At 43.8% G+C, this 9,995-nt stretch overlaps 1 pseudogene; it reads right to left on the bottom strand.

The window, feature by feature from the left end:
- Positions 1-4,090: 4,090 nt before the first annotated feature.
- On the bottom strand, positions 4,091-5,374 carry LOC100603478 (annotated as a pseudogene).
- Between the last annotated feature and the right edge of the window lie 4,621 nt (positions 5,375-9,995).

Here is a 9,995-nt window from a genome sequence, read left to right as displayed (position 1 = left end):
AATTATAACAATAACAGAAACCAGCACTTGTTGGCATTTCCTCTGTCCTGGAACCACCATGTGCACTTTATGAGTGTTGGCCTATTAATCAAACCACTGTGTGATGGAAGCTGTGACCACCAGAGATCCCCTCTTATCATGCTGGTTATGGACAAGAAGCTGAGCAGGAAATTAGAAAGCCAAAAACAAACGTCTAATCCCAACTCCAGAAGGCTGTCGGTGACTTTGAATGTATCAGGCAATTTGTCTGTTAGCTTCACTTCTCTTCGTAATTAGAACTCTACAATGCAGCCAGGCATGGTGGCTCACACCTGTAATCCCAGCACTTTGGGAGGCTGAGGCAGGAGAATCGCTTGAGGTCAGAAGTTCGAGATCCCAGACAACATACTGGGATTCTGTCTGTACAAAAAAATAATAAAATTAGCTGGGCATGGTGGTGCATGCCTCTAGTCCCAGCCACTCCAAGATTGAGATGGGAGGATCACTTAAATCCAGGAGTTAGAGGCTGCAGAGAACTCTGATTGCACCACTGCATTCCAGCCTGAGCAACAGAAAGAGACCCTGCCTCTAAAAGAAGGAAAAGAATTACATAATGACAAGTTTTAGGTTTCTTGATGGAAACACAAGAGGAGAAAAGAGTGAGATTCACCTGGGAACTGAACTTTATTCCCTGCAAAAATATCAAAATACCCTAAAATGCATGAATCCTACAGAATCAATAGGATGTCATTTAGGGGAAAAGAGGGCTAGTGGTTACTTGTTAGGAAACCTGAACTGAAGCTTGGCCAAAGCCAATTGTGGCTCGTGACCTCTGTGTGTTTTGTTGGAGGCTGTGGGGTAGAGGGAAGGAAAGAAAGGTTGCTCCAGGGAGAACAAACACCACAATAAGTGGCCACAGGGCCTTCTAGAATTTTAGGCTGAATTCTTTGGTTACAGTAGAGATTCTCCTTAAAAAAAAAAACCTCTTGACACTGGAAATTGAAGCTTTTAAAAGCTGTTATTACCCAGCTTTCACTATAAAGGGAATTCTCAATCAGGAATCTTTGCTTGCAGACCATAAACGTACTTCCTTGCCCTGTCCTAAACCCTATCCAGCAGTGGGAGGTTTCTGCTTGTCTTGCCTTCTGCAGATCAAATAGACAATTCCAAATGAATGGCCATACTACCTTGAAGCATTTTACTGGTCTATCTGCCGATCAGAAAGCATTTATTGAATGTAAAACTACATACGCTACGTAAACAATCTCCAACACTACCAGGCCCTAGAACATGTGAGATGCATGTATATTCAATGATGAATTTCTTTCTTTAGCTTGAAACTAAAAAGGAGATCCCAATTTGGATTTTATAGCTCAGACATTTCCCTTCGCATCTCTAAAATGTACCCCCAAAATGATATTTTGAGCACTTCACAGAAAGGGTGCCAAATATATCAAGGCAGTGGAGAAAGATTTTTTTTTTTTTTACATAAACTCAACCTAGGGAATATACCACAAGTAATCCTGTCATGATCGTTAAACAAATTTTGAAAAGGAATAACAACAATGTACTCTCATACTAATTAAGACCTAAATTGAGATGATTTGTTTTGGATACTGGACTACATTTTAAAATAATTTCCTCTATTGTACTTACTCCATTTTAATGGAAAGATAGGAATTTTGTTTGCATTCATACATTAATAGACTCAACAAATATTTACTGAGTGGCTGTTATGTGTGCAGCCCCGAGCTGGGCATTGTAGGAACAGTGAAATAATGCTTTTCAACTACTCTCCTCCCACTTACATGATCAGAAATAGTCACTTGTTTAATCTTCTCATCTGTTTATTTCCCAAGATAATGGTTCTTTTGCATAGTAACTTTTAATACAATGTGTGTCAAGATAAAAAGCAGCATCCACTTAAATTTTAATGACCATACTTACTTGCCCATTCAATTTTGAAACTTTTAGTAGCAGTTTGAGACCAGAGATTCTCCCAGATTTAGTTCCACATGGCCAATGTCTGTTGGACCACGAATTATTTTTCAGTAGGTAGTTTCTTGCTCAAAACAACCTTCCATTTAAAGTGCAAATATTCAGAATAATTAATAACCTCCCATTTAAAATACCAATATTCAGAATAATAATCATGTGGTCTATGATTTTATATTTAGAGAGTGACACCCATATACAATTCTTGAATGTTTTACTCCATGTTATGCCTCAGGAACTTGACAGAATGAAGGGCTGGATGATTTCTATCACACATTTGGCTAAAAAAGCAGGAAAAATTAAGCAATAATCTCAGACCTTGAATATTCAAGCAGCCAGACCTGGAGCCCAGCAGATCCCCGGTAGCCCAACCTGAGAATGCAGAAACACAGCTGAGCAGGTCACAATTTCCTTCTCTCAAGTGTGCTTTGAAAAACATATCCATGTCACTGTTAAAATCACTTTTTACAGGGGAAAGATTATGATTCAGGATATTTCCATGCATAATCACTTAGATATGTACTTAGTACTAATGGTTTCAGTATGGTGCTATGCAAAGAGTGGTATTTGCTCTGACTCCACGGCAGGAGATGTTACCTCCACTGGCTTGCTTGCCAAGCTGTATCTCTGACTGCCTTGATGCCAATTAGATCAGCACATATTAATACCCTCAAAATCCAACTTGCTCTGTTTACATACATGGACGTGTTTATTACTTGCTACCAGAATTCAATAAAGAAACCATAATCATAAATACAGCTCCCTAAAGGCAACATAGATCAACTGAAAAAAATTATTAATAGTCGCTAATAATTAAATTATTATAAGTGTATATTCATCACATAAATAACTTTGAAGGAAAGAAAATATGGCCAGGGCAGAAAATGTAAACCTGGATATGCAAAGCCTCAAAACAGATGTCTTGTAAAGACTATAACTTACCCGCTGTGTGACTTTGACTCCATTGCTGTCAATTTCCTTTGCACATGTTCTTGCTTTTCTAAGAAGGATGCTAGGCACAGTCTGGGTACCTCTTAGCATCTCACATAGAGAAGATCTGCATCTTTTTCTTTTTTTTTTTTAAATTATAAATGAGTTAAATTCATCTATTAAATGACAGTCTAAGATTGGGTTAAAAACAGGTTATTTACAAGAGACATGTCTGAAAAGACAAGAGTTCCCTCTTTACTCATTCTTTCAAGCCTAATGGGTTGCCTACAGCCCTCACACTGCAGGCAACCCCTTGTCTTCTCAATGCTTCATTGGTATGTGACTATACCCCCTTATTCATACCATACATTGTTGGCAGTGGATTATTTATAAAATAAAGCCTCAAAATTGTTTTAGGCACTAAGATTTTTATTTACTCACCTTCCTGCTTTCTTTAAGGTTATAAACATTATATAAATACTATAAATCAGATTACCCTATTTTGTACCCAGGGTTGTGATAGGAACCCTCTTGCTACAAAATGATGGCAGATATATGCTGGCTTTGTGTTTTTCTGGCCCCTTTCAACCTCTGGCTGTCCCTTCTCTGTCCTTTCTCAGTTGTCCCTTAGTGGTCTATTCTAACCCCTGTAAAATAGAGACTAAAAGTACCAACCTCATTGTTAATGAGGTTTAAGAGAAGGCCCAGCATCAAGCCAGGCTCTCAGGAAAATTCAAACCGTTCCTCCTTGCCTTTGAAAATGGCGCCTTCCGTCTGTCATGGGCTGAGGAACCACTGAACCAAGCACATAGGTATAAATCCACAGGCCAGGTGAAGGCCTAGGTGGTAAGGTACATGGGCTTTGTGACTCCACTACCAATTTCCAGGCTTAGGAAGGACTGACTTAGTGAGCAGTTCCAAGACCACTGAGCTCACGGTTCCCTGTGGCTGTCTCCCTTCTACCTCCATCCTGACCAGGGCTTGAGGAAGGGCCTTTCGATTCCCCCTGCCACACTTGGAACAGTATGAGGGGTGCAGCAGAGGCCAAAAACTGACGGACTAGCACCAGGGAGTCTATGGCAGACACTGACAAACCAATCACAAAGTTGGTGCCATTTGCTCTTACAGAGGAGAGGCGGGGCCTGGGCAAGGATAGCAGCTGGAAGGTGAAGGGCAGGCATGGCTCTCAGTAGCAGTTGTGATCTGGCTTGAAGGGGCTGTCACAGGACATACCCAGGTACTGGGCCTGCTTCTTGGTCAACTTGTGAGTTTCACATTCAGCTTGCCCAGGTGGGATTCAGCCACTGCCTCATCCAGCTTCTTGGGCAGCAAGTGAATCCCACCAGGGTACTTGTCCGGGTGGGTCCACAGCTCAATCTGCACCATCACCTGGTTGGTAAAGGAGTCACACTCATCACAAAGCCAGCGTGGCCCATGGAACAGCCCAGGCTGACCAGCAGACCCTCAACCAGCAGGATGGTGCCGTGCTTCTCTTCAGCCAGTCCTGGCCACTCGGGGCTTCATGGTCACCTTCTCCACAGTGTTCACTTTTAGCCACTTGGCATTGATCTCCACGTCAAAGTGACCAGGGTTTCACATGATGGCATCATCCTTCATCTGCTCAAAGTACTGGCCAAGGATGATGTCAACACAGCCTGTGGCAGTGACAAAGATGTTGCCCTCCTGGCAGGCCTCATCTATGGCTGTCACCTCATAGCCCTCCATGGCAGTCTGTAGCAGGTTGATGGGGCCAATCTTGGTGATGATGAAGGGGTCCCCAAAATCCCACAGGGCCTGGGCACAGCCCTTGCCCATGTCTCCATAGCCTGCCACCATGGCTACCTTGCCGAAAATCATCACGTCTATAGCCCTCTTGATGCCATCTGTGAGGCCCGGCAGCCTTGGAGGCTGTGAAACTTGCTCTTGGTGATGGAGTTGTTGACGGCAGGCACCTTCAGGATCCCCTTGGCCATCATCTTATGTAGGTTGTGGACCCCAGTGGTGGTCTCCTTTGAGATGCCTTGGATGCCCAGCAAGAGCTGTGGGTACTTGGTGTGGATGTGGCTGGTGAGGTTGCTACCATCATCCAGAATCATGCTGAGAGGCACGTCTTTGAAGTAGTGATTGCTGGATGCATGACAGGTACCCCTTGCTTGTTTCACCCTTCCAGGCATGCACTGGAATGACAGCCTTGGCAATGACAGCTGTCACCTGGTCCTGGGTGGGGATGTTGCAGTTGGACCACTGTACCTCAGCATCCAGGGAGACAACGGGTCTCAGTGAGGATGGCTCTCTCCACAGTCACATACGGACAGCCAGAGATATGGGTGCCCTTCAGTGGCTTGGAGGCCGAGTACAGCTCCCACACACGCATCAGACCCAGCATCTCATTCTCCGCAATATCCAGGGCCTTGTGTCCCCAGGCGGCCAGGTCGATGTCAGCAACTTTATAGGACAGTTTGTCAGACATGCTGGCAACGCTTCCACAAAGTGTGATGGACACGGACAAAGGGGGCTGGGCTTCAGAGAGGGAACAGGCATGGGGCAGGCAGCACTGAGCAGGGCAGATCTGCATTTTCTAGTCCTGATCAGCTTCTGAACTGGCTGCTCATGTTTAATGCAACAACATTGTATTCTTCAGCCTAAGTTAGATTTTGCTGCAGTGACAGATCACTCAAAAATCTGTGTGGCTTGGCCCAGCGCGATGGCTCACGCCTGTAATCCCAGCACTTTGAGGGCCGAGCGCGGTGGCTCACGCCTGTAATCCCAGCACTTTGAGAGGCCGAGACTGGCAGATCACGAGGTCAGGAGATCGAGACCATCTTGGCTAACACAGTGAAACCCCGTTTCTACTAAAAATACAAAAAATTAGCCAGGCGTGTTGGCGGGCGCCTGTAGTCCCAGCTACTCGGGAGGCTGAGGCAGGAGAATGGCGTGAACCCAGGAGGCGGAGCTTTCAGTGAGCTGAGATCGCGCCACTGCACTCCAACCTGGGGTACACAGCGAGACTCCGTCTCAAAAAAAGAAAAAAAAAAATCTGTGTGGCTTTTCACATACACAAAATATATTTCCCACTCACACCACATATTCAACACAAAGACCACAGGGAAGCTTGGCTCATCCTAAACACATGAAGACCTGGCCTAACGGAGGCTCCATTTGGGTACATTCTTCCACAGTCGCTAGATATGAACACGGGAATCAAGTAAATGACACTCAAGCTCTTAAAGCTTCCCTCCCAATATAAAATAATTACTGGCTAAAGCACGGCCTTACCTAACTCCAAGAAGGTAAGGAAATGCAATTCTACCAAGTGCCTAACAGGAAAATAAAAATATCTGATAAATGGTACTGATGATTTCCTAAAGTACATCCACAAAGTAAGGAGCTGACATTTTTTATTTTGAGCTGGAATATACTCCAAGACTCTGAACTGACAAATGATAAAAAATATACTATATACTGCCAGACACTGTCCTCTGTTTGTTGAGCAGTGGCAGAACCACCCCTGCTACCACTCCAGTGACCATCCCCTCCTTCCCAGTTTATATAAGAGGATTACAGAGTAAAGAAGGATGGAAGGACTGTTGGGGCCTCATAGATCTGCGGTGTCAGGAATGAAAAAGGGTCTCCCTCTCTTCTCCATAATCAAATAAATGGGGCTTTATGAGATCCAGTGGTTTGATGAGGAGTGTCTACAAGGAGGGGACACCAGTGCCCCACTTCCCAGCTGAAAGCTTGCTGTCATTGAAAATGCAAGTCGGCCGGGCGCGGTGGCTCAGCCTGTAATCCCAGCACTTTGGGAGGCCAAGGCGGGTGAATCACGAGGTCAGGAGATCCAGAACATCCTGGCTAACACAGTGAAATCCCATCTCTACTAAAAATACAAAAACATAGCTGGGCGTGGTGGCGGGCGCCTGTAGTCCCAGCTACTCGGGAGGCTGAGGCGGGAGAATTGTGGGAACCCAGGAGGGGGAAGTTGCAGTGAGCCGAGATTGAGCCACTGCACTGCAGCCTGGGTGACAGAGCCAGACTCCATCTCAAAAAAAAAGAAAAAAAAAGAAAATGCAAGTCATATATGCCCACCATTAGACAGCAGTGAATGAGAGTGCCCTCAGGGAAACCTGACAGTATATTCTGGTTGTAAAGGGCATAGAGACTGTGAAGACTAGTGTCTACACCTGGTCTAGCAGTTTCTGAGGTGGGAAGTCCTGTGGAAATAGCGTTTGGTAGCAGAGTAGGCATGGATATAACTCTCCTTAGTTTCCTCAGTCCTCAGAGACAGGGGGGAAAAAAAGGAATTTAGTATTGGACATGACTCCATAGAAGGAATATAGGGATAAAAGGAGGGGAGACCCTTCCCCAAGAGAGTGTTGAATGAAAGCATGGAGCACTAGAAGGGCCCAAGGGACTTCCTCACTTTGAAGGAGTCCTCAGCAGAGGGCCACCCTAAACAAACCCCTATACCTTCTATGCAGAGGCCAGTGCATCAGAAGAGACCACCAGCATCAGGTAAAACAAGACCAAGCCAAGAGTGAGACCAGGACCATCTCCCCAGCACCAATGGACAACCATGTGTGAAAGAATATCTCTGATACCCTTATCCTGACCCCCAACCCTGTCTCAAACTCAAAAGACTAGGCTTACCCAGAGAAATGAAAGAAGAGAAGAGGGGCTGGGCATGGTGGCTCACACCCGTAATCCCAGCACTTTGGGAGGCCAAAGTGGGCGGGTCCCAAGGTCAGGAGATCAAGACCATCCTGGCTAACAAGGTGAAACCTGTCTTTACTAAAAATATAAAAAATTAGCCAGGCGCGGTGGCAGGCACCTGTAGTCCTAGCTACTCGGGAGGCTGAGGCAGGAGAATCACTTGAACCCAGGAGGCGGAGGTTGCAGTGAGCCAAGATAATGCCACCGCACTCCAGCCTGGGCAACAAAGTGAGACTCCATCTCAAAAAAAAAAAAGGAAAGAAAAGAAAAGAAAAAGAAGAAAAGAAAACAAGAGGAGAAAAGAAGAGGAAAGGCAAAACTGGACCCATTCCATGGGGTTGAAGAGTGGGTAATGAAAGAGCAGTGTTTCTCTCAATTATATTACCTCTTTCTAAGATTTTTAATAGAACATGATAATTATGACAGTATCAAATGTCGCAGCAAAATGCTTGGTCACAGCCACTTAGCCTTGGCATCTCTACTAATAGAACCTTCTATCTAAGTCTTTTTTCTTCCCCAAGATGGAGTCTTGCTCTTGTTGCCCAGGCTGGAGTGCAGTGGCACGATCTTGGCTCACTGCAACCTCCGCCTCCAGGGTTCAAGCGATTCTCCTGCCTCAGCCTCCCGAGTAGTTTGGATTACAGGCGCCTGCCACCACACCGGGCTAATTTTTTGTATTTTTAATAGAGAATGGGGTTTCACTATGTTGGCCATGCTGTTCTTGAACTCCTGACCTCATGAACCACCCACCTCAGCCTCCCAAAGTGGTGGGGTTACAGGCGTGAGCCACCGCGCCTGGCCCCCTTCTATCTAATTCTAAACCACTCCCCTGACAAGTATGCCAACACTAGCCACGTCACGAGGAAGCCTGCAAATGTGTTCTGCTATTGTGAATTACACATGGTTTAATTTTGTTTTAATCAAATTAATTCCTCTCACATTACATGAGTTCAAAATTATAGTGACAGTCTTAAACCCATTGTAAATGCAGACTTTGATTAATCTTTAAAAGGGCAAGTTCAACAGCATTGCATAGAGCAAAGAGGTGAAGCAGAAAAATAATTGTAGTGTTCCTGTTTATTTAAAAAAGAAAAACTGCTTCTCCAGATTTCACATTCCTAGTGATAAAGAGAAATTGTAGCACCTATTTATATGTGTAATATGTATCAAGCATTTCCAGGTTTTCTCCACTTTTCTGTAAAACTTGGAAAAGGTATTGGATCTTGGCTCACAAGTACAGACCTTGAATATTTTAATTGGGAATCACACAATCATACATATGCTATATTAGATTATTTTTCTATGAAAATTCAGTAGCTGAGCCAATACGAAAACTCCTCAAATATTTTAGCAAATGTCCAGGTGCTGTCAGTCATCCCATTTGGTACCCTTTGCAATTTGTCTTTTACATTGAAGGTTTCTTGCCATGTCAGAATCAAAAGCACATCCTGATGTGAATTTTTGGCCAGGTTAAAAGCTTTAAAAACGTTTTAGAGGAATATTGAGCGTCTCTTAATAGAGTGAATTTTGTTCTCATCATTTGTTTTGGCCCCACCTACATAGGTTATCCTTGCTTGTTCTGCTTTCTTATATTCAGAAGGGCAAAAACAATATTTAAAAGAATATATCGTACAGAACAAAGTCTCTCTAGAACACAAAGAGGAAAACATTGAGTAAAAAGGAAAGGGCACAACGGAATTATATTTCTTTCTAGACCTATGACCTGAGTTCCCTAGAGCAGCACTTCCAATAGAAATACCAGGTAAGCTGCAAATGAGAGCCACATATGTAATTTTCAATTTTCTGGTAGCCACATTCAAAATAAATAAAAAGAAACAGGTGAAGGTAACTCTAATAATATATTTTATTTAACCCAAACTTTCAAATTATTGTCATTTTAACATATGATAACATAACATGTATTAATGTTGTGCTTTAAATTCTAATTTTTGCACTGTCTTCAAAATTCAGAGTGCCTTTCACATATACAGCACATTTCAAGTGCTCAATAGTCGTGTGACATTAGCAGCCACCTATAGCCAAAACAGCTCTGAAGAAGAGGCTCTGCAAAAGATCTGCTAACGTGTATACAAGTAGCCTCTACACCTATGCTGGTGGAATTCTAATGCTAATGTTCATAATAATGACTGTAATAATGATAGAATTAGAATACTTTTAATTTTCACTATGATTGAAGCTCTGTAACAGGTTGTTACAACAGTGTTTAGGAAGCAAGCATCATCTAGCACTTACAGATGAGGAAACTGAGGTTCAGCACTTGCCTGATGTCACTGAGCTGACAAGAACTCTCTAGCTTGGATGGAATCCAGATCAAGCCCACAGCTGTGTTCTTTCCCACACACCAATGACACTCATCCCAG

This window comes from Nomascus leucogenys, chromosome 14 (assembly GCF_006542625.1).
Source record: "Nomascus leucogenys isolate Asia chromosome 14, Asia_NLE_v1, whole genome shotgun sequence".
Lineage (NCBI taxonomy): Eukaryota > Metazoa > Chordata > Mammalia > Primates > Hylobatidae > Nomascus > Nomascus leucogenys.
The sequence above is the reverse complement of the archived record's forward strand: the minus strand, read 5'-3'. Positions and strand labels throughout refer to the sequence as shown.